Source organism: Triturus cristatus, chromosome 8 (genome assembly GCF_964204655.1).
Source record: "Triturus cristatus chromosome 8, aTriCri1.1, whole genome shotgun sequence".
Classification (NCBI taxonomy): domain Eukaryota; kingdom Metazoa; phylum Chordata; class Amphibia; order Caudata; family Salamandridae; genus Triturus; species Triturus cristatus.
This window is the reverse complement of record NC_140591.1, coordinates 272233488-272259216: the sequence shown is the minus strand read 5'-3', so window position 1 is coordinate 272259216 and position 25729 is coordinate 272233488. Positions and strand designations below refer to the sequence as shown.

General features: G+C 51.0%; 1 long non-coding RNA gene across 1 annotated transcript in view; it reads left to right on the top strand.

The window, feature by feature from the left end:
• The first annotated feature begins 207 nt into the window (after positions 1-207).
• Positions 208-25729, top strand: part of LOC146801962 (uncharacterized) — a 103731-nt gene continuing 78209 nt past the window's right edge. Inside the window, exon 1 of the long non-coding RNA XR_014968083.1 lies at positions 208-554. This is a non-coding gene — a long non-coding RNA (uncharacterized LOC146801962). The remainder of the gene's footprint in view (positions 555-25729) is intronic.

Genomic DNA, 25729 nt, shown 5'->3' with positions numbered 1-25729 from the left:
GCCTCAAAATGGCGCATGAGGCGGAGTGGACTCGCTTTTCTGTGTAACAAAGCGGGGGCCACGAAATCAGGAGCGGGCCCCCGGGAGACTACATCAGAGGAGCGACGTGTCCCGGTGCTACATCCTCTGCATCCCTGAGAATTTGCGCCGTTCGATGGGGGGTGTTGCTCCACTGCTTCGACTAGCTCAGTGCATGAAAAGCACTTCCCATTTAAGTATTTTTAGACTCCGGTGAGGCTTCCGATACTCCGGTGTGAGCAGATGCTGATTCCGACCCGAGAGCGGAAAATAGTGTGGCGAGGACTTCCGTGACGCCTGGAGTATCGGGAGAAGCGGGAGGCGGTGAGCCCAGCAAAGAGTGCCCTGTGCGAATTGGTGCAGAGAAACGGCCTGATTTGCAATCTAAAGAGGCTGGTGCGGGCCCCGGCGTGGACGGACAAACGGGAATTGCTGCAGCAAGTGAAGAGGGCGGCAGGGGGTCCCTCCACTGGCAGACTGTCTGAGAGACCTAGCGCGAACTCACGGCTGACACTCACCGAGACACCACATCGGAGGTGAGCTGGTGGTAGAGCGGCTTTACTAGCGAGAGGTTGTGCCAGTGGAGTCTAGGACCCCATCATGGGGCTTCCGGGGCCGTGCGCCAGCGGTAGAGACAAGCTGCTGACAGGAGCATAGAAAGGAGGTGGAGTACGACGACAAGCCTGGGAACAGTGGAGGAGGGTAGCCCTGCAATACAGGAGATCCCTGCATCACCAGAACACACAGGGTAGAAGAGACCTGCAGAATGGGGGTGAAGGGTAGGACGAGAATGTGCATTTTACAGGGGTATATGTGTGTGTGTTTTCATCACCTGGAAGCTGAAAACCTCTCCTTTGGTTGAGGTGCGATGGGTCTTTTCCTCTTACTACAGGTGCAGACAGTGCAAGCTCCTCACAGTTCAAACAGGTATACCACCAAAATGCCCCTATGAACAATCATTTTTACTGCTAGTGTGCCCATCTAACTCATCCCATTCCTTCCTTGGTGAGATGCAACACTTGACAGAACAGGTATTCCTCGGCTGTATTCATTTTAATGAAGATTCATGTTAAGCAACTAGCTCACTTTTTTCTGCTTATGGATATACCCAAAGCCAAACACCAGTGACAGAGCTTCATGCATATCCACCTGACGCATAGTATAACTGGCTTGGGCAGAGGGTTAGGCAAGAGTCGGTGACAACCACTCAAATACCCCACACTCACCACTGCTCCTGAGAATGGGGAAGATCTGCGGACTTTGGAACTGTCCCTTCCACCACTCCTCTCTCCATTCTTGACCTGGAGGCGAGCTGGAGGATGAGGCGGACGGTGTTTACCAGCAACACCATGACTGGTGCTCTTGATGGAACTTTAACGATGCCCCCGGGGCGGAAACCAAAAACTGGCTGATCTTACCGCAGGGCCTGAGGAACTTTGGGTGATGCCCGTTGGAGCTGTCACATGCAGCTATAGAGGAGTTTGGCTCTGGTTCACCCCTTGGCCGGCACCTACCCAGCCGAACATCGGACATCGTTTTCCTCGCCTCCCCATTGTGGTTTCCTACCTGCATTCCCTACCCCCGTTTACCACTCCCCCTCTTCCTCTTCACTCCCCATAAGCCGCATGTAAAGCGCTCTGATACCTCCGGGTCTAGCCAGCGCTATATACAACTTTGCAAATAATACCACGGTGCCCGAGCTACTTTGGCTGATGCCCGGTGGAGCTGTCATATGCACCCAGTCGGACATCGGACATCGTTTTCCTTGCCTCCCCGTTGTGTTTTCCTACCTGCATTCCCTACCCCCATCTACCATTCCCTGACCGTCACCTACCCAGCCGTACTTTGGGCACAGTTTTTCTCCCCGTCTCCCTGTCTCGCCCACCCCCCATCGTATTTCTGTTACTCTGCTTTTTCCTTGTCTCCTATCTATCTATCTGTTCCCATTCAGCATTCTTTCGCTCTTTGTCAACTTCCTTTGCACCTATACTCTCTTACCTGAATCTTTCCCCTTGCCCGCTACACCGCCTAGCCTCCTGTCCTTTTGTGCCCTTTGACTAAGCACTCCTTCTCTCCTTGTTGGGGAAAGATCCAAGATATATACGCTGGAGTCTCAGCGTACCCGCTGAGAGAGTCCACAGCGCCAAGGGAGCCACTCACAATTGAGGTATGGTATGGCACCCCTTGCCAAAGCACTCCCTCTCCCCTTTTTGGGGAAGGATCCAGTAAGTAGGCCTTGGAGTCTCAGAGACCCCCTCTGAGAGAGTCCACTGCGCTTAGGAAGCCTCTCGCAATAGAGATGGGGAAAGGATACCACTCCCCCTGGTATCACAGCTTGCTGGTCTTTGGGCGCAGCTTTGACTCGTCTACCGGTTTGTGTCCCCGTCACCCTCCCCCTCCTCTTGCCATGGTGTCTCTCTCACCCTCCCCTCCTCTTTCCCTCCTCCATTCTCTGTCTACTTTCCCTGCTCTTATTCTCCCCCCCCCCCCCCTGGAATCTCTCCCCTTGCCTGCTTTTTCCCTTACCTATATGTTCCTTTTTGTTTGTCTCAACCTTATTTTTCACTATGTTGCCATGCTCTAATAACTGTGTAACCTTTGTAAAGATGTAACCTGCAGTTATTGTCTGATACTCATGTAAAGCGCTCTGATACCTCCGGGTCTAGCCAGCGCTATATAAAACCTTTTAAATAAAATAAAATAAATTGCCAGGCCATGGGGAGGGCCACTCTTCCCTGGGCCTTGCAGCCATGCTTATGTGCTGCGAGGCTCATGGGTTAGTGGGCTCCATCCCCAATCCTTTCAGCACACACCCTGTCTGAGAAGCCCAGGAGGTGGGGGGTGCCTCATGTGGGCTCCTCCCTGTGCACCACTGAAACTGTCTGACAACTCTGTACCTTGGCTCTGTGCATAGGTGGATGTCAAGGTCCATGTCCTTTGATGCCATTTCCTGTGATTTCATGTTGCATGCAAATTAGAGGGGCCTAACACATTCCCTTTTTGAGCGGGCATAGCAATTGGTCAAGGGTATAGCCATCAGTAGTGCAGCAGGTGCCCAATTCTTCCAAAATATAGCTTTATTTTACTGTTCAGCCAGTGGGCAAGAGTGAGGGGGTGCTTTCACTTTTTACCAACACCCACGGCACCATTGCTGTGCTACTTGACTTTCTTCCATGGACATTGCAGCCATGTTCTAGAACTGCGAGGCCTGGGAGAGGCCCTTCCTCCTTTGGGCATTGCAGCCAGCCATAGTTGGACACTCAGGAGAGGAGCCACCAGTCCATGAGCTTAGCAGAGCAGGATTATGGCTGTGAGGTTCACTGGTAGTGCAGCAGGCGCAGTGGCACCAGGGCTTTTAGATGTTCTGGACCCAATGCACCCAGATTATAGCTGCTTTTTACTGCGGCATTATTTTCTTGCATCACGGCCCATAGCTACCTTACTATACCACTGGTCCCTTCTCTCATGCACCGCACAGCCATGATCCAGAGCTGCAAAGTCCATCCTCGGGGGCTTGGCCAACCAGGCCAAGATGGTAGACATGCATGTTAGTGATCTGCAACATCCACACTGTAATCTTAAATCCAGACTCTGGGCCTGGCATCAGCACCAACTTACCCTCTGCTAAGGCAGCACCCACCGACACGGGCCATCTTTGTTGGCTGGGGTGCCCTACGTGCCCTCGATGCACCTCCAACAGCTGTAGGAGAAGCCGCACTGGGCAGGCAGTTGTGGCCTGCACTGGGGCCTACTGTGCTGATGCAGGAACAGAGAGCCCCAGCCCGAGTGGGACTGCGTGCAGCAAAGTCAGTGCCTGGATCGTGGCACAGCAGGAGAGCCCGCCGTGCCACCAGCCGTGCAGTGGAGGCCTCATTGCTCGGGGCCGCACGGTGCCGCGGGCCAGAGATTGGCAAGCTGAGGCATGGAACACACCACAAGGCCAACTTCCAATTATCTTGATGGTTACCTCTCATGTCCTGTTTGGACGTACCACCAGTTGCGGTAGGCTCTACAGGTTTTTGTTCATACCTGTTAGTACCCGTACAAACCTTCTCCCCACATGAGGCACTGAAAAATACATATGTCAGACAACACATGTAGCTCAGGGAGATGGGGGTACCCGCCGGAACCCCATGGGTTCTTGGAATTTAGTTAGACTAATTGTACACGTAATGGCTTAGCTCACTTATCACTAGGTTCCTCACTTTTAACGTCATGGGGATGCACACCGTACGGAAACACTACTCAACATTTTCCTATATTCAGAGACAACAGGTGCAAATAGTGTTCCTGCAAGAGACGCACACTACAACTGGAGAGCTGCTGCGACTTTTAAACCGATGGCGGGGGTCCAGACATGCTACCACATACTCAGCATATGCCAAGAGGGTCCTAGTCTGGATTCATCTAGGTCTTTCAGGTGCTTGACATGACCATTGGCAAGAAGGGATGCTTTGTTCTACTTGAGGAGTGGATCGATGGCTCCCACGTTCTACTGGGGAGCATATATGGCCCAAACACCGACCAGGAGACGTTCTGGACAACGCTCTCAGGAGTATTGGCACATAAAACCCAAAGTCGTAGATACAAGGGGGCGGCTATAACTGTGTACTCGATGTGCACCTGTACGGCTCCCGCCCACTTATTCCGTGCACATTCCCCTACACACAGGTGGAACGTTTTGCAGGGTGGGTGAGGCATTGGGCACTGGCAGATGTGGAGGGCCATAAATCCCAACTCACGGGTCTACTCATTCCACTCTGCACCACAAAACGTATATGTGTGTCTCGACCGTATCTTGTGCTCACTCCCCCTTCTGCCCTTAGTCCGCAACACGGAATATCTTGGCCGCGTGCCAATGTAGTTGATGTGCAATGGAATGTCCCTTGTCCACCAACTCCCATGTAACGACTTCCCCCAAGACTGCCTGGATGAACCCATATTCAGGGATACCCAAGAACTCCACATACAGAGCTAGTTTACAGAGAATGGAAACAAGGCCTCCATCAGACCAGTCGAATGGGACACCTTCAAGGAGGTCACTCGAGCTATTTGCATACAAGAAATCGTGGGGGTCTGAAGGACCCTTGAAAAGGAAATAGCAGAAGCAGAGCAGCGCTTACCATCAATGGGGCGAGTGGCAGAGCAGGATGCCTCCCAACTTCCTGCGTTGGACGATGCCAAACACCAGCATGCGGCTCTTCTGGAGTGCCTGCCGTGCTTTAACCGCACTGTTCATGTGGCTAAGACCCACAGAGAGGGAGACACATCTCGCCGTCTCCTTACCTTGTTGATTCATCAGGAGCAATGACAGACTTCCAGCCTGGAGCTCAGTTCCTGCTCCAGCACACCGCTATATGCACAACAAGTCATTCTCCCGAATTTTTACTGGTATTACTCTGGAGTTTACGAGGCTCCCCCCCAGGAGCTGAGGTACACGAAGGAGCGGTTCCTATTGCTTCTTCGCCTCCCTCAGATCTCTGCAGACCAATGGGACAGCCTTAATACTATGATCACAGCTGCAGATGTAAATCAGGCTATTCGGGAACTCGACAGGAATAAATCCTCAGGCTCAGACGGCCTTCCCACGGAGTATTATAGCACTTTTGCTGGCAGCCTGACGCCTCGATTAGCAGAAATGTACAATGTTTACCGAAAATCTTTGGAGCTACCACCTTACCTCCAGAAGTCATTGTTAGTGTCCATTACTAATCCAGACACAGACTTCACTTGCGTTTCCCCATATCGACCGATTGCCATACTAAAAGCAGACTATAAATACTGGAAAAAAGTTATCCATTAGATACACCCAGGTCCTTCCAGAACTCATCCGTTCAGACCAAAAAGAATTTGTCCCGGTATATAGTACCTCACAAAACATTAGGCGTCTCTTTCACATCCAAGATCAGGTCCGGGTGGGGGGGCGTGGCCGAGCCGAGCTGCAAGATGGCCGCCGTGTAACGGGGCTCTGCCGGCCGGACATCTAATCCGACAGACCATCCGGCTAATGCATTGATTTTTGTGACGGGGTAATACAGCGGGAGGTGCCCCGGCGACGAGGATTCTAGCCGTGCTGCTGTGGCGAAAATCGGCGGCGGAGATCCGAAGCTACGTCTCCGAGCAGATCAGGCGGACGGGAGGCACCGCGCGGGGCGGCGTCCTCTACTACGCAAGGCCCTGGTCGCGGGCCGTGGACCGTCAGGCGCGCGGAGGCTGTCGTTGACCCTGGTGGGACGTTGTACGCCTTGCAACTGGCGCCCGTGTGACTGCGTTGGGCCCCTGATGGGCGGAGGACAGCCTTCGTTGAGAGACTGGCGCTCGACATCTGCTGAGCTGACGGGCGCACTGCCTGGGCCTCCGCGGCGTGGCCGTGCACTGCTCTGCACCCTGTGCCGCTGCTCCGGCTGGGGTGAGACGGCCGGGGACGGGAGCTGCGGCGCCTGATAGGTGAGGCCCGATCCCACCCTGCAGCGAGTGAAATCTGGCTGTCGGGCCTGTGGAAGCCATACTCTGAACACTGTATGCCTGCCGGCTGGGGAGCTGATGAGGTGGTGGTGAGGAGAGCGCGAGGGGCCGGCCGGGTTGCCTACCGGGCCGCTGCCCGAACGCAGTGAGACCGTCATTGGTACATGATTGACGCAGGCCCGAGACCTGAGTACGCCGAGAGCTGGCCTGGACTTACCTACTTGGAGGTGAGCTTCGAGGGGCGTGGGCGGCGAGAGGGGCCGCTTGGTGGTGTGATCACTCGGCCTGCACGATCCTTGCGCTTGGTGAGGCCTGTGGCCTGCGGTGTGCCTGCTGTCTCCCGCCGTCGCTGTCGGTGGGTGGCAGCCCCTCGCAGGAGCCATGGGGAAGTCGGACACCAAACAGAGGAAGCTCCACTTTGAGAAGCAGACTTTGCGCGGCGCCGATGCGGTGCCGGCGTCGCAGACTGTGGTCCCCGAAACGCAGTTAGACCAAACACCGGATGATGATGTCAAAAGCATGTTCCGCGACCTTAAGGGCTGCCTCAAAGAAATTTACGGCAAACTCGACTCCATGGCCCGGCGGCTTGATGGCATATCGCACAGGGTCGACCAGCATGAGGAGCGTATCACGGTGGTGGAAGCGCGAATTGCCGACTGCGAAGAAAGCCATGGAGACACCCAGGAGAAGTTACTTCGCATGGACAGGGTCCTGGAGGTGATACGAGGGCGCAACGAGGATTTGGAAGCTCGCTCCCGCAGGAATAACGTAAGAATTATTGGTGTTGCGGAATCCACCAACATTGGAAATATGGAACAATTCGTTGAAGGTATGTTCCGCGAACTGTTTGGGGAGGACCTGTCGGCCATGTTCTTGGTCGAACGTGCACATCGCACGCTAGGGCCGTGACCTGTGCCGGGAGCTCCGCCACGACCGATCCTGGCCCGTGTTCTAAACTACCGCGACAGGGATACTATCCTGAGGTTGGCTCGTGAAAAGGGTGAGCTAACTTTCCAAAATATGGCCATCTCCCTATTTCCGGATTTTACACAAGCTGTGCAGGCCGCGAGGCGAGAATTCATACCGGCTAAAAAAATCTTCCAGAAGGTGGGAATTAAGTATGCAATGCTGTACCCGGCCAAGTTGCGGATCCACAGTAAAGGGAAGCCAATGGTATTTACAGCGGCGGCGGACGCGCTCAAATTTGCTAGACAGGCGGAACGATCGCAGCGAGAGCAGCGAGATGAGCAAGATACTCCTCTGATGGGCCAGTTAAGTGACATTGAATAGCACAACACTACAACACGATGAGACGTGCTGGGACGCCGGACACCGTGACTGTCGGGTGCACGACCTGTACCCACCTGTGGGGGTCCCCGGGGCCTTCAGAGGGTGATGGATCTGTCCCGGAACTGTGGGAGAAGTCTGATCTCGCATGGTTAACATTGCCGATACCCTGCGGAGCACTGTAGGGGGAGGAATGCAGGGCCTCCCTAGCTGTGAGTTGAGGTACTGCGTTAGTAACGGGCAGAACTGTCCGGCCACCCGGTCGTCTTCAGACTGGGGAGTGAGCCGATGACCCCACGCCCCTGTGGGATGATTCCCGAGATACTATTGCAGGACAGTTACAGTTGGATGGGGTGGCGGGGGGGGGACGGTATCTCAACCCGATTGGGGGGTTGGAGTGGGTGGAGGGGGGTTGGGGTTCTTGTTGGTTGGTTCTATTACATTGTACTTTATGTCTACACCACTGAATGATGATGCAGTCTTGCCACATGCCGACTTACTATGGTTGCTGATCCAAGGGAATGTGGCGAGGGGTAACCACGGGTGGGCCCTCCTACGGGGACCGTCGGTGACCGCGCCACTACATAGGACACACGCATACAAGCCACCCTGACCGCACTGCGCTGCCTTACATGGAATATCCGTGGTCTTAACGATCACCGGAAGATACGCTTGACCCATGCACATCTGTCACGACACCAAATCGACATATGTTTCCTACAGGAAACACATTTGACTCGCAACGCCGGGGAAAAGCTTAGAAGTGCTCGGTGGGGCGAGATTCACACCTCTGGTTGCTCCAATTACTCCCGGGGAGTGGCGATTCTTATCCGTAAAGGCCTTCCCTGGCAAACAGTTAAGGTGCACGCTGATTCTGAGGGGCGATACATCATACTGCTAGGGCAGCTATTTCATATGCCGATCGCATTAGTTAATACATATGGCCCCAACTCGGATGACCCTGGATTTTTCCGGCATGTCTGGCACCTGACACAATCACTGGGCGTAGGGGCATGCATGTGGGGAGGAGATTTCAATGCCGTACTTTCGCTGGAGCTAGATAGGGAGGGGGCCGCTCGCACGCATCACCCGCTAGCTGCTGGTCTCCTCCGTGGCCTAATGGCAGACTACACTCTACTAGACTCGTGGCGCGTATTGCATCCCGCGGTTAGGGAAGGCACCTGCTTCACCCCGCACAGAGGAGCCTGGTCCCTCTTGGACTTTTGGCTCTTGACCCCACAGGTGCATGCCTGGGTGTCTGCAGTCACTCACAAGGCGCGCACCCTCTCAGATCACTCCCCGGTTGAACTAACTCTAAATATCCCCAAGCCATACATTACACCCTTCACGTGGCGGTTGCCGGCACATGCCCTGTCGGATCAGGTGTTTCGGGAGGATATCCATCAACACATACTAGATTACTTTGAGCTTAATGAGGGCTCCGTGGCATCGTTGGGCACTTTGTGGGACGCATTTAAGGTGGTGATCAGGGGCCACTGCATTGCGGGTCAGGCCAAAGTCCTTAAGACTATAAGGGGTACGCTAGGTAAATTGGAGGATCGCCTGCATTCTCTAGAGGTGCAGTACTGTTCGGACCCCTCGGCTGCCACCTTGGCTGCAACTCGCACCACGCTTACTGAATATCAGGCGGAGGCTGATAGGGAGATTAAGTTCCTGTCTAAGCATGCTGTGGCCCGCAGATATGGGGAGGGGGATCGCCCGGGTAGGACGCTCGCCCTCCTCCTGCGCTCACAACGACCCTCTCCCTTCGTGTCCTCAGTGATGACGCAGGGAGGTGATAGCGTATATACCCCCCCGGAAATACTGGATACATTTCGGACCTTTTACAGGGACCTGTACAGGGCACGGGCGGCCCACTCGCCGGCGGAGCTTTCTGAATATTTTGATACGGTACAGCTTATATGGTTCAATGCGCACCAACAAGGTTACTTCGATCGGCCCTTTACAGCGGACGATGTACGGGAGGCAATAGGGTCGTTGGCGGCCGGCAAGGCGCCGGGACCGGACGGCCTTCCGGCGCAGTTTTACAAGGAATACGCAGATCTCCTGGCCCCCCGACTGTTGGCAGTGTATGCTGAGGCGGTCGAGTCGGGCATACTTCCAGAATCAATGAGAGAGGCTGTCATCATTACCCTCCTGAAACCGGACAAAGATGTCCAACAATGCGACTCCTACAGGCCACTCTCTTTAATTAACACTGACGCGAAGATCTTTTCAAAAATGCTTGCAACTCGGCTACAGCCGGTGTTGCCCCTCATGATCCGCCCGGATCAGTCGGGCTTTGTGCCGGGCCGCTCGACGTCCCACAACCTCCGCACCCTCTTCGGGGTACTGCACTATTTGGCCCCACATGTTAAGGCTGCGGCGGTACTGTTGGACGCCACCAAAGCGTTCGACTCCCTGGAGTGGGGGTTCCTGTTCCCTCTGCTGCAGCGCATGGGTGTGAGTGAGGCCTTTATCAGATACATTAGACTGCTATATACCGGCATCACTGCCAGGGGGAGAGTGAACGGGCTCGTCTCTGCGCCATTTGCCATTCGGAGGGGTACGAGACAGGGCTGCCCCCTGTCGCCTCTGCTCTTTGCTATCGCCACAGAACCTTTGGCTGCTCGCATCCGGCAGCATCATGCGGCCAGGGGCATTGGTTACTCGTCACGGGCGTTGACCATATCACTGTATGCTGATGATATTACACTATATGTTTCTGATCCTCAGGTGAACCTCTCCCCTCTGACGGGAGAACTGATGGAATATGGTCGGTTGTCGGGAGTGAATATCAATTGGGAGAAATCGGTCATTCTGCCCCTGACGGCCGGGACTCCCCGCTTTACCCCGGACTGCCCGCTGAAATGGGCGGACGGCCCGGTGCGGTACCTGGGGATTTGGATAAGCACGGACAAGCAGCAGATATGGACGGAGAATTATGGGCGGGTAATGGGCTGGGTGGAAGAGAGGGTCGGCCGCTGGAAGCACTTGCCCCTTTCTCTGGCTGGCAGAATTGCTGTGGCTAAAATGGTGATCCTGCCTAAACTCCTATACTTGTTCGTGAATGTCCCACTGCCTCTGACTGCACATTTTTTGCGACAGATACGCTCGCAGATGGTGGAGCTGGCCTGGGGGGGTAAACAACCGAGGGTGGCATGGGAGACTCTTACACTCCCACAGCGACAGGGAGGCCTGGCCGCACCGGACTTCTCCTTATATGCCTACTGTGCACAGGCACAGTTCCTACACTACTGGGCACACCCCACACCGTTTCAACCGCACGTGGCGGTAGAGACTGATAGAGCGGCCCCGCTGCCGCTGACTGTGGCACTCTACTCGCCACACACCCGGAGATGCACGGACGTCGACCCGGTGCACGCACTCAGGTGGGCCTGGGATGGGCTGCGACGGAGGGCCGGACTGGACCTTCTTTATACCCGATCTGTGCCTCTGCGCGGGAACCCGATGTGGCCACCGCTGCGAAATATGCGGACCGGGGAGCGAGCCGCGGAGCTGGGCCTCCGCACGGGGGGCGATTTGTTTCCAGGGGACACCTTCCTCACGCCGGAGCAGATGTGTGGCGCGGAAGCCCCGACGATACTGGACACGCTTCTTTATTATCAGCTCCGCCACTCGTGCCGGAGGTTGTTCCCCACGTTCCCGGCGCCGCCGCCGGATCTACTTGCCCTGGAAAATGTGCTATCTGTGGAGTCCGGGCGCAAACTTGTATCCAGATTATATGTGCGAATGCAAGCGAACCACCCCGTGGCTCTTCCGGCGGCGCGGGGCTTGTGGGCGGCAGAACTGGGTGCGGATATTTCTGATGTGCATTGGGACTTGTGTTGTAGGACTCTCGAGATTTTATCCCCCAACTACAGGCTATGCCTGATCCACTTCAAATATATACACATGATGTACCGCAGCCCTAGCCGGTTGCACCGCATGGGCTTAAGAGACACAGATGATTGCTGGCGCTGTTACACTCATGGAGCCACCTTTCTGCATATGGCATGGGACTGTCACACATTGGCGTCCTTCTGGATAAGGGTGGTGGAGATTATATGCGAAATCACTGGCCTACAGATCCCATGCACACCACAGGTTGCGCTGCTGGGAATTCTACACATGGTTGAGCCCAAGCACCGTAAGCTGCCAGCGATGCTATTGTTACTGGCCAAAAGACAAGTTGCCATGCATTGGGGAGTTGTTACGTCACCTAGCATTCGGGAATGGGTTAAAAGCGCGGTCTATTGCCAGACACAGCTCGCCCTGTACTGGGAGCTTATGCCGATGCGATCAAGGCCTAAGGACATATGGGGGCCCTTCACACACTGGTTGGAGCACGCTCTGATACAGGCGCTGTAGCTCGATGCTATCCCCTAAAGCGGAAAGGAGATGGCGATGATTGCACTTGTCAGGGGGGCATATTGGTAGACGTGGGGGTTGGGGGTGGCGCGTGCGGGTGGGGGGAGAAGATGGACTGCTGGGTAACGAGCAGATTGTCCTGTGACACTGAGTTGGTATCCTCGCAACCCCATATTTGGTGATATGTTTGGTGGGGAGACGTATCGGCATTGTTTGTCGTATGTACACGAAAATGAGTGGTACTGTTTTAAGTTTGTTCTTGAAAAATGCAAATAAAAAGAATTAAAAAAAAAAAAAAGATCAGGTCCAGGTGCGGTTTCCTCAGGCAGTGTGCATAGTGCTTGACTTGGAAAAGGCGTTTGACTTGCTAACATGGGATTACCTGTACCAAGTCCTAGCGCAGATGGGTGTGGGCACATGCCTCCTAGCTTATACGTGGTTATTATGTACTGGTCCTTTCATCCACATTCAGTTGGGGTGCTACATTTCATCCACGTACCTGGTAGGGCGCAGCACTCGACTGGGTTGACCCCTTATCCCCCTGTTATTTGCAATATCAATAGAGCAGCGTGCCACTATGCTATGGAGGGATGGTCAATCCTGGAGTATACTTCTCGCATTCAGAAGACATGCGGTGTCACCGTACGCCGATGATTTGCTCCTTTACCTGTTGGTTGTCCTCCATCCAGAATGTGCTCAGCCCTCAGTGTCAATGGAGGGGGAAGTCCTCCGTGTTTCTGTTGCACCCCGACTTGGCCGCACACAAAATATGCCTAGGAGGGTCACTGCTCTGCTGGGGGAACTCTGCCGTCCGAAACCTATGGGTTTTCTACTACCACTCCCCGGCAGACTTCTTTGATGGCAACTTTTATTTATTAATTTTGTGGCATACAAACTTACGCAGTACATTTTGTGTCCAGCAATATTACAAGCATAATTAGTGCATATCAATCTCAAGTACAAACCTAGATAGAGGCTCTGTAAGTACAAACAGGGATGTATGATATTACAACGCGGGTTTTTACCACGCGTGCAGTTACATCGCATGCGTTACAACGCATGCGATGTTACAACGCTATGCCATTAGAACGCAAGTCTTTACATCGACTTGCGCTAGATGGCGTGCTGACATTAAAAAAGTGTAATTTACTATTCCAACTCCAGTCCACTTAACAGTAGGGAAGGTGTTGGGATAGTAAACTACACTATTTGTAATGTTAGCACGCCATCTAGCGCAAGTCGATGTACAGACTTGCGTTCTAATGGCATAGCGTTGTAACATCGCATGCGTTGTAACGCATGCGATGTAACTGCACAGCGTGGTAATAACCGCGTTGTAATGGCTGTTCCCCTACAGTAGTGGAGAGAACATGAGTTCAAAGAAACACTTGATGATTGTTTCACACCGTACTGACTACGTGGCGTACACGCCTCACAGGTCTGTATCACGAAGGGGTACTTACCCGTTTAAAGCATTCAGAGTGTTTATACTCACTTTTCCCGTACAGCCGGGACGGAATTACAACCGGCGGAGAGATCATCTGTTCTTTCCCTGGTAGCCTGATAGCCCTGAAGAAGTCGTGGGTTCACACCCTGACGAAACACGTGTCGGCTGGGCAACGGATCCATATTAAAACAAGAAAGATACACCTACTGGATTCATCAAGTGTTTCTTTGAACTCATGTTCTCTCCACTACTGTTTGTACTTACAAAGTATTACTTGTTAACGTGTGCATAGGCATCCCATGTTCAATTGTTATAGACCTTGGTCTACTTAGGGGGTTTAGGGTTTGGATTTTTCCCCCGTCCTTTTTGCACCGTTGGATTGTTCGCCTTTAAACTCCTACGCACACACCAGTGGGCGCCGTCGCATACCGCAACTCTTAAAACCCCCCTCTAGTATTTATTCTAGATAGAGGCTCATTGAGCGAACAAAAACATCCAATTTTTGCAGTACATACAGCATTATCAGATTTTATGTCAGTGTAGCAGCCAACGAGCGTGTGTATCCTGGAGAACTTCTCCCAAATCTTAATTTTTTGTTTCTCCACTAGCCGTTTGGTCAGTAATGTAGAGACAGCGACTAGCCTCCTGTTGCAGGGTTTTAGCGGTTTAGTTATTCCCAGCAGACAGATATTCATAGGGCAATTCACAGTTTCCAACACCATTTATGTTAAACTCGACGTTACTTTTACCCTCTTTGATGGCAACTTGAGGCCTGCGCTGACAGCCCTAAAAGGAAGTGGCTGCCGCTTGCTACCTTGGGGAAGATAGCATTGTCAAAGATGGTGATCTTACCCAGGCATCTAAACTACTTCACAAACCTACCCGTGGTACCTCCCTGGGGCTTCTTCCACAAACTAGTTACATTACTGGGAGAACTTATTTGGGGAAAAGGGTGCCACCGCATGACTCTGAAATAACTGCAGCTGCCCACCAGGTGGAGGTCTAGGTGCCCGTCGTTTGAAGCCATCTACCTGGGGGCACAACTGCAATGGGTTGCTAGGTGGCTGGTGAGACGTAACCTGGAGAGGAAGTACTATGGCCCGCAACCTCCGACGACCTTCATAATTTGCAACTTCCTGCTTCCTAAAGTTTTGTCTAACTACCTGCGATCCTTGTAGGTGCAGGTGGCCTAGAGTGCAGCTTCTCACGCAGCACATATGCTACGGGGGTCCATTACTAGGCCTTCCGCGATATCCTGGGACGTAGTCAGCTGCAGAATAGCGTAGCTGGCAAGACCGTTCGCTGACCTCAGTCGGAGACCTTTTCTCAGATGGCCACCTCCTTTCCTTTGAACAGCTCCAGTCAGACTATGACCTTCTGCTGGGACAGTTCCTTACATGCTGCCAATTACATGATACATGTCTCACTCTCTGGTATAAACGGGATGAGGAGCCCATGACTGACGCCATCCTTCAAGCGCTCCTTACCATGGGGGAGGGAGGTCATCTTATCACATGGCTTTACAGAGCAGTACAAAGCCAGACAGGCACTTCCCTAGGGCCCGTATGCACTAAATGGAAGACTGACTTGGGGAGGCTGCTGAATGACCCTGAGTGGGATCAGGATTTAGCATTTCCACAAGAAGTCTAAAGAAGCACCAAATTTAAGAGTATACAATTTTCCATACTACATCGCAAGAACTTGATCCCTGCACAGCTCGACCAATATTTCCCCGCCACAGACCTGCAATGCCCCTGTTGTAATTCGGGGGACTTGAATCTCCATCACGTTATGTTCCTGCCCAGCCTTTATAATCTACTGGTGGGCAGTGCATGAGGCACTGCGAGAGGTCACATCACACACAGACATATACACTTGGGAGGATTGGGCCTTAGGTATCTTCAAACGTACGAAAAGGTGGAAAGTATGGTTTTGCTTCGCAGGCGTATCCCTCTTATTTGCTAAAAGAACACTTACCCTCTTGTTGAGGACTCCAGTTGCCCCGCCGGTGGTAGCATGGCAGGGTTCAGTACGCAAATGGAGAAAGGCAGAGGGTGAAGCCCTACGACATGAAGAGGTCCGCCACCTGCGCAAGCGCCCAATCTCCCAGGAGTGGGACACACTTTTAACTAATTTCCTATAACTTATGTCCCCTGATGATCTCCCCCCATGAGCCTAACGGACCTGAAGGCTGACCCTAGGCGGTCCCCGCAGCCCCTCTCATGCAGGTCACCACAGCCCATGAGGGCCCCGTGCCCCTATCCCCCCTCTCCTCCTTTGCCCACAGGCAGTGAAGAGCAGACTTCCAAGCCTTTCCGCCAAGCCTTCTTCGGTTGCTGCCATCACACCATTCCTACTGCTAGGCACTAGAAATCCTACGTCACAGCATGATCTACCTCTAGCAAGCTTTGTCTTCCCACACCCCCCCCCCCCCTCCTCCCACGTTGCAGAACCCAATCCGCTGGGTACTTAAAAATTTGCTGCAGTTACATGTTCAGTTTGTTGTATTCTGATGTACAATGTCTGTTCTTACGCCAATGGCTATAAGGTGGAGACACGCTAAGGATACCTTATTAATATATTGCATACTCATTCTTGTAACTCTGTACCCAGGGATTTATTCTGTACTGCTATATTCATATTTATTAGTAAACTCCAATAAAAACATTTATAAAAAAAAAAAGGAAAAGTCCATCCTCTCTCATGGTCCAGTGCTGGGATGGCCAAAGTGAGCTGTTCTGGGCCTTGCGATACCAAAGGGGATGATGGACAAAGCGTTAGAGCAAATCAAACACTCACCCCCAGTCAACTGATCTGGGTTTAATCCATCATCATTCTTTAGCTCACTCCACCACCCCAAATCAGACATGGCCATATGCAAATCAGTCTGACCCTGTGCCTCATGGGAACAGTCCAGCCCGAACTGCCAAGCCATGTCTTCCCTGGACCGGAAACAAGCATCCTGGGACCGGTTTCGGGTTCATAACCCTCGTCAGCCAGGCTATCTGGAATCTAGTGGCAAAGTGAGCAAGGGACCCACGTCTGGGCATACCCTGCCAACTTAGGGCGATCAAAGCGATACCAAAGGGGATGATGGACGGAGCGTTAGAGCAAATCAAACACTCACCCTCAGTCAACTGATCTGGGTTTAATACATCATCATTCTTTAGCTCACTCCACCACCCCAGTTCAGACATGGCCATATGCAAATCAGTCTGACCCTGTGCCTCATGGGAACAGTCCAGCCCGAACTGCCAAGCCATGTCTTCCCTGGACCGGAAACAAGCATCCTGGGACCGGTTTCGGGTTCATAACCCTCGTCAGCCAGCCTATCTTGAATCCAGTGGCAAAGTGAGTAAGGGACCTACGTCTGGGCATACCCTGCCAACTTAGGGCGAACAAAGCGATACCAAAGGGGATGATGGACGGAGCGTTAGAGCAAATCAAACACTCACCCCCAGCCAACTGATCTGGGTTTAATCCATCATCATTCTTTAGCTCACTCCACCACCCCAGTTCAGACATGGCCATATGCAAATCAGTCTGACCCTGTGCCTCGTGGGAACAGTCCAGCCCGAACTGCCAAGCCATGTCTTCCCTGGACCGGAAACAAGCATCCTAGGACTGGTTTCAGGTTCATAACCCTCGTCAGCCAGGCTATCTTGAATCCAGTGGCAAAGTGAGCAAGGGACCCACGTCTGGGCATACCCTGCCAACTTAGGGCGAACAAAGCGATACCAAAGGGGATGATGGACGGAGCGTTAGAGCAAATCAAACACTCACCCCCAGTCAACTGATCTGGGTTTAATCCATCATCATTCTTTAGCTCACTCCACCACCCCAGTTCAGACATGGCCATATGCAAATCAGTCTGACCCTGAGCCTCATGGGAACAGTCCAGCCCAAACTGCCAAGCCATGTCTTCCCTGGACCGGAAACAAGCATCCTGGGACCGGTTTCGGGTTCATAACTCTCGTCAGCCAGGCTATCTTGAATCCAGTGGCAAAGTGAGCAAGGGACCCACGTCTGGGCATACCCTGCCAACTTAGGGCGAACAAAGCGATGCCAAAGGGGATGATGGACGGAGCGTTAGAGCAAATCAAACACTCACCCCCAGTCAACTGATCTGGGTTTAATCCATCATCATTCTTTAGCTCACTCAACCACCCCAGTTCAGACATGGCCATATGCAAATCAGTCTGACCCTGAGCCTCATGGGAACAGTCCAGCCGGAACTGCCAAGCCATGTCTTCCCTGGACCGGAAACAAGCACCCTGGGACCGCTTTCGGGTTCATAACCCTCGTCAGCCAGGCTATCTTGAATCCAGTGGCAAAGTGAGCAAGGGACCCACGTCTGGGCATACCCTGCCAACTTAGGGCGAACAAAGCGATACCTTGCAGCACAGGTCCATGGCTGCAAGGCTGAGGACAAGAGGCCCCTCTGAAGGGCATAGCTATCAATAGTGCAGCAAGTACAGGGGGACCGTGGCATCGTGGGTTTATGGGTCCTATGCGCCCAAATTATTGCTGTATTTTACTGTACAAGAAAAAGCTATGCAAAAAGTGATTGATGGAATGCTTGGATTCATCACAGCAACTGGTATTTACTCAGGCTGCATCCCACGCCATAGTTATTTTGCAAACCATGCAACCTCAGTTTGGACCCAGCTGTATGCAAATCAGTCCTGACCCTGCTCCAATGTCCAGTCCGAACTACCAGGTCAGGTCCTCCCTGACCCAGAATACAAGCAACCCAGGACAGGGGTCCAAGACAGGTGTCGCCCTAGTTAGGGATCATCAGGCAGGTATAGCTTGGTTCCAATGATGCAGTGTGCATGGAACCCACTTCTGGGCAAACCTGTCCCACTTAGGGCGACTCACTAAAGTACACAAAAAAGTGAAGGATGGAATGATTGAATTAATCGCAGCCCTTGGTCAAGCTGATGCCCCTATGATAAATAGAGGTCCACCAGGGGAGCCTCGCCCTAATTTGAAGACCTCTGCCTACACCAGTTGTCTTTATATTTTGTGCACTTCCAATTTGAAAGATTTTACTTAGCTGATGAGGCACAGATATTCTGTTCTATAGTTTTATAGCCCATGAAGATCTATTGAGATATTTTGATCTTTTTTAGACATGAAAACACGATCCTTGACGGTAAAATACTGACCAGACACAACCCTAGAGGCTTGGCCTCTTTCCCATGGGCCTTGTAGCCATAGTCCAGTGCTCTGAGGCCCAAGGAAATTGATCTGTTAGTGGGCATGGATCGCAGAATTATTTAATTGAATTTAAACATGTGCTTTCCAGGCTGTGTTCAAAATTAGGAGAAATCAAATGAGAGGAGATTTATCACAATCTGTTAACCTATGTATTTATTTATTTATTTATTTTGAGTATTATATAGCGCTGGCTAGACCCGGAGGTATCAGAGCGCTTTACATAAGGAACAGCGAGTTGCAAGTTACAAACATTTTACATAAGTTGCACAGTGATTACATAGTAACAACAAGAGTTACTAGCGAATAGCACATAAGGACACATGATGAAGCCACAGTAGTATGCAGCTCTAGTGCGTGGCATAACAGAGAGAGGGAAAGGAAAACAGGGGAGGGGAATGCCGATAGTCAAGGCAGGCAGGAGGGGAAAAGTCCATCAGGGGTAACCAAGCAGTCAGTGTGAAAGACAGATAAACCAAGAAGAACCGTGGAAAACAATGTCCGATGTCTGGCTGGGTAGGTGACGGCCGAGGGGTGAACCAGAACCAGACTATATAGCTGCATAGGACAGCTCCACCGGGCAATGGCCAAGGGTACTCTGTCTCCGAGGTAAGTACAAGCAGTTTCGGTTTCCGCCCATGGGGCAACGTCAGATTTCCATCGATGGTAGCAGTCCCGGTGTTACTAGGAAGTGCCGTCAGCCTCATCCTCCAGCTTGCCCCATGAGAGGAGCGGTGGAACGGACAGCTCCAAAGGTAAGCAGATCGACCCCAATTCCCAGAAGCAGAATTGAGAGTAAGGCAATTGGGAGAAAGGCAATTGAGAGTAAGGCATTGTGGCAACGCTCCATGTGTCGGCGTTGTGAAGGAATTCGGTCCCAGAGTAGGTCCCCCCCAGTGTCTCAAAACTCTGAGTGCTCCGCCCTTCTCATGTGGGCTCTCTTTCCTGAGGGGATGGAGTGATGGAGTCGTGTTGGCACCGTTTATTCAGGCCCCGCCAGATAGGAGATGCCTCTGCCCACCTAATCTGCATTATGCTAATTTACAAAATGAAATGCATTCTGGAACCATGTAATTTTAGACTTATTATCAGAACATTTGAAGGCTTCAGAGGTCAATAATAGTGATGTTGTATTCATGGCTCATGACACATGACATTAAACCCTTTTAGCCTACATAGGATTGTATTTTGGTGATGTCTGGGATTTTTCAGTGACTAGGGTGATGCCTTTAATAGAAGTCAAGCTGTTTTCAACTGTTTTATTTGCTTTCATATCTTTTTTGCACATACCCTATCTTGCAATGGATATCTGGGAAACCATCTTGGAATTATAATCCACACTGGTCCTCTTAAGGGTATTCTACATGCCACAGCACACCTCACTAGGGCATGAAGAAATATGACCACATTATAACACCGTGATGGAACTCCACAGATCCTTCTTGCCGGCCCACACCACCTTCAAGCTCCCCTGCATTTTCTGCAAAGCTATCACAATGCGTTAACAGTCCAAAAACCAGCTACCTTTCCCATCCGTCCTAGACTTTATGCTGGTTATTGACCCTGTATAGAGCTCTGCTGCTTTTGGCTAGGTTTGCAGTATACAACTGACACCCCTGCCTTCAGCAGTGGCTCTCCACACACCCACAGCAAGGATACCTTCAGACAGAAAGAGAAGAAGATGTGCTAAAAAGAGATAAAACAAGAAAAAGGTCTTTCCTGTCTATGCACCAAGGATCTGGAATGTTATTCCCAAATCCATCCGGACCGTGCAAAGTCAGCTTCAATTTAGGAAACAGTGAATACTCAACTTTAAAAAAAACAAAATTATGATGACGTCACGATCCACAAACCATCTACTCCTCCTACCTCATGTTGACTTTGCCTTTGACCCTTTACAGTTCTTAGCAGCTTTTCGACTTGGTTTGCGCTATATAAATACTGTATACACATATACATATCTAAGGCACTAATCTGGAAACAAATTGTTAACATTTGATTGAACTTATAGGTTTTGGAGAGACCTAGGCCAAACGTTTCCATCCAGTGTAACTATTATAATGTATTTCCACTTAATTGAAATTTAAAATATATGTGCTTATTTTATTAGCGTTAATATTTATGTTTTTGCTTTACTGATATCCGCACCAAGAAAGTTGCTTCTTGAAAAGTCGCTCAACAGTAGTCAATTGATGGCACTTCCTATGATGTAATTTTCTGGGATTTCAAGCTTTATGCAAATTGGGGGGGCTTTACACATTCCCTTTCTGCCCAGGGCCCCAAAAGTCCTTGGACCAGCCCTGTCTCCTAGCCCTCAGGTGTGCAGGGTAAAGGCAAAAAAGAGCCTTCCACTACTGAATGACATTTGTCAGCCCTTAACCACACAGCCTCACCAACTGACCCATGACACATCAGTGGTCTACGCAACCTTCCTGAAAGGTCTGTGAGAGACCTTGTTGGCCACTTCAACCCCCAGGCACCTATTCACATCTTGCCAACTTGGATCTCAGCTGCGGGGTCTCTGGAGGAACAATCATCGCCTCTTCCTCGATTAACCCTCTTTTACCAGCTGCTGGACATCAATGAGGAGTTACCTTAGTCTCTGCCTCGTAGGCAGCCCAGCACTGAATCATACCAATGTCAGGTTTCCTGCTGAGTTATACCTCTTTTCAGTCTGCTGCTGTTGCACACCCAGAATACCCATCCACCTGCTCTTCATATAGGGAATACCTTTACACAGACTATCCTTCATTGCTTCTCCGAAACGTTTCTTACTCACAGCATGGGGAACATTAGAAGGGCAAACCTTCAAACTCCAAATGAATGTTGGAAGTCACAGTTAATTATATCTACCCACAAGGTGGTCTTGATTAAACTATTTTTAACTATAATCGAGTAGTTCTATCTGATGGTAGAGTTCACCTTATAAGGACTGAAACGAGGAGGAGTGATGTGGAAGTAAAATGAGTATGGAGGTTTACATAGTGTGAAGCTGTAAGTATAAAGCAGTTTATTGTATTTTAATTGAGTAGTGATGTGCTATATTTTATGGACAATTACTGTTGCACATTTTAATGTTTATTTTTAGCAGAAAGGCTGGTCTCACAGTTCGGCATGTGGGCCCATGTTTTTACCTGTTTTTGGGCCTGTTTAGTGGTCTGGTAGTCATGTACGTCATTTATGTGTCACCAGGGGTTGCAGCTGAGACCCCTAGCTTGCACTTTGCAACCCCTGGCTCTGCCTTTGCGACCCCTGAGCTCAGAGGTGACAAAATCAGGGCCACAAACACAGGGGCATCTTAGCATTCCTTATTTTTAGCCTGTTTTTCTTAATATCAATAGTGAATAATATTCTATTGTTCACTATCATTGTAAAAAAAAGAAGCACGCTTGGCTGAAATTGGACATTTTGTGGCAGCTGTGGTAAGTACAAATGTTTGTAAATGTTTGTGTGCGTGCTTGCAGGTGAGAGTGTATTTATGTGAGAGACTGTGTATGTGTGAGCATGTCTGTATTTGTAAGCATGTTTGTGTGAGTGAGATTAACTGACAAATAGTGAGTGAGATTTTGTGAGACAGAAGCCCTCGTTTACTATTCTTTGACGCAAGGCAACGCTGCAGCAAAGATGCTGTGCTGCGTTGCATCAAAATGAAAGAGAAACCTGTGCGTTGGTGCACTTTTGGCAGCCATACACCAAAGCACACACCATTGCGCCATTGTGAAAAGGTGTGTGTGTTCTCTGAAGCTTAGGTTTTGTACTGGAAGAAGACTATGCTTTAAGGCTTCTCCCACTTTGTATGTGTTCTGTTCAATGTAGCACATGTGCAAAGTTGGAAAACAAAGAGAAATTAAAACATTTTTCCTCATTATGCCTGCCTCGAGGAGTCATAAGAATTTGCCACAAGTTCCTCTCTGTCAATGTTGTAGATGGGGATTTGCATCAAAACCCACGTGTTGCTGCATGAGAGCACCCACGCACCACCCATGGAACGCCCACATTAAGCAAAAGCAGTGTATAGCATAATTGTTTGTTACTTTGGGATATTATCCAACGGAAAGTGACACAAACACCGTGAAAAGCATTAGTAAACTTGAGCTTGAGTGTCAGTAATTATGAGTGAATATGAGTGAGATTAAGAGTGAATGCAAGTGGGTGAGAATGAATAAGAATGAGTGTAAGCGTGAATGTGATGTTATGGTCATGTGTTATGCTTTCCTGGAAAAAATCAGGGTCAAGGTCAAATGATGTTACTTCCTGTGATGTCACTACGGTCACTTCTGCACTCTGGCATTTTAGTGAATCGACGCCCATGCTAGTAGACCGGTTTTACTGTTGATTACCACAAACATTGACTTCAGCGAGCACACATGCGTGCAGTCTGTCATACCTTGCTAAACACTTATGCAACACGCCTCTTCAAGTTCCAAACTGCACCGATTTGCAAGTGTGGGACAGTTTTTCTTATCTATCTGATTTGCTAGTGAAGGAGCACGTTTATTTTGGTGCCCAGTCCCATTTTCTGTCCCAGCCCTACCCGACATGTCTCCGTGGGGATGTCCTGTGCATGACGAAACGAAATGTTGTGTACTTTTTTAATCATCCACTCACCCCGTGCCTCCATTAACCGGCAGGCCCACTTAGCTGACAGCAATCTGTGTTCGCCTGCTAAGGTGAACCACTGCTTCCAAAATGGAGTGCGCGCCCAGCATGTGAAATCGCCTGTTCTTTTGTAAAACGAAATGCTGCCTTTTAAACTAACCACTCTACATAGCAGGGGTCGGATTGCTTGGCTGATAGGATTGGCAAATATCACTGTAACAAATTGCCAGGGTGAAAGGTGGCGAGAGACTGAAACGCGAATGGGCCACAGTGACAGGAGAGATAGCAGAAAGGACGCCCGGGCAAGCAGGAGATCAGGGATGCGACTTTGTCGTTTCACCGAAAAAAAGCTCGCGCAGATGGCGACGCTGCCGCTTCTCTCCTAATCGCTTACGTTCCACCGTAGGAAGCAATTCGCATTTTAGACCGTGTCTAGTGGAGGAGCTCGACATCTGATTCGCTTTAATGGCTGGCCCCATTACATCTCCCTGCGAGATCATTTCGCAGCCTGCCCCAGCCTCACTGTTCAATCTAAGTGTCGAAATGGAGCTTCCATTTGGCTCATGTGTTGATAATGGGTCTCCTCGCGCCACCTGCTGACTTTTAAACTCGGCGTACAGCGTGCGCTCAGAAGCCAGGAGTCATTCAGAAAGTTGCTTCATTTACAAAGTTCACATGAGACGCGTAATTCACTGCAGTCCGAAATTCGTTCTCTAAAAACATTGATGGACTAACTGTTCTGCTTCAATGCGGGACATTTATTAGGAGTCCCAAGGCAGACGCAGGATACTGGGCTCAGATTGTGACCATCGGACATTTTTACTATTGGTGTTGTGGCGCTTGACCAAACATTTGAGCTCGAAAACTGAGCATCAGGTTTACCCCTTTAACCCTTGACCCTCAGGCTAGCGAGGCCAAGCACCGCAATGTTTACTCGGAGACGTTGTGTGGGGTTAGAGACTTAGAGCTCAATAAACCAAGCACTATCAGTCAATAAATCAATGTTCAGGCAGTTCTTTAACTTCTGCACACAATACAAATGGTAGGTTATTGAGTGCATTTCATGTAGTACACTGATCTCTCATGTAACAGTCACAACCTCTGCTGTTTCCCAAAATCACCTGAATTAAGCAAATTCTGCTGATTTGTGCCAGTGCAAAAAAGGACCTTTACTCACTAGAAGGAGTTTTAGGGAGAGCTTCTTCCTACAGGCCTCCTGCGGTATGGCAAGCCCCTTGTATTTACACAGTGTCATAAAATGATGGATCCTTACATCCCAGAGCCACAACTGCACAATGCCTCGTATGCCCTTTTTGGAGTTTGTTAGGCACAGAGCCAGACTGTGGGTGTAAGCAGCAGATGAGGCTCTCGCAGTTCCTGGTGGTTTGGGACCTTCCACAGGCTGCTGAGCAGAGATCACCCCCAACTATGCCACTGCTCAGCCAACATTGACAAGACCCTCGCTCAGTGTGCAGCATGTGCATAAGTGGTTCTGTCAGCACCAGTACTGGTGGTAGACCGGCTCTGCTCGGTTGTATGATGTTACAACGCATGCCATTACTCCGCATGCTGTTGCAATGCAAATCTTAACCCTGACTTGCTGTCGGGGTGCGCTGGAAGTTGGAATAGTTTAATTTAATATTCCAACTCCAGTTTGTGCAACAGTAGGGAAGGTGTTGAAGTTAAATCCAACACCTTCTACCCCCTGCTACACACCTTTCGTGTTACAACGGCATGCGGGGTAATGGCATGCGTTGTAACGGCATGCGTTGTAACGCTTGCGGTGTATCAGCTGTTTCCCCTCTGCTCAGATTGTGCTGCTCATCTGGTGGATCTTACCATCAGCCGTTTGCACAAGAAGTGACATCTCTTATTTCCCACCAACACCATCTTTAAAAGAAGAATCCAGGGGGCGTGGCCTGAGGCGTCAAGATGGCGGTCGCACTCTGAGAGTGCTCCGGACCCCCTCCGTCATCCGCCTTGCATCCGCCGCTGACAGCTGCCATCTGCCCCTGTTTACTGCTGCCAGAGACCCTCTGCCCCTTTTGCTGAGTTCTGGGCTAATTTTTGTGCAGATTGGAGCCTCCATCGGCCAGTTCTGGCTCTGCCCACCGCTGAGTACACAAAATGGCGGTTCCACCGGCGGTCCACTCCGGCGCTGTGGGGCCTGGGCGCCGCTGAATTCTCTTCCTTTAGGGCCCTCCCAGCGGCCGGGGTAGCAGCTGCACCTACCTGCTGATCGGCGCGGCTGGAGATCGAGAGGGAGAATAGACGCGCTGAGACCTGAGGCTGAGAGAGGAGTCGCTTCGTCTGCGCTGGGGA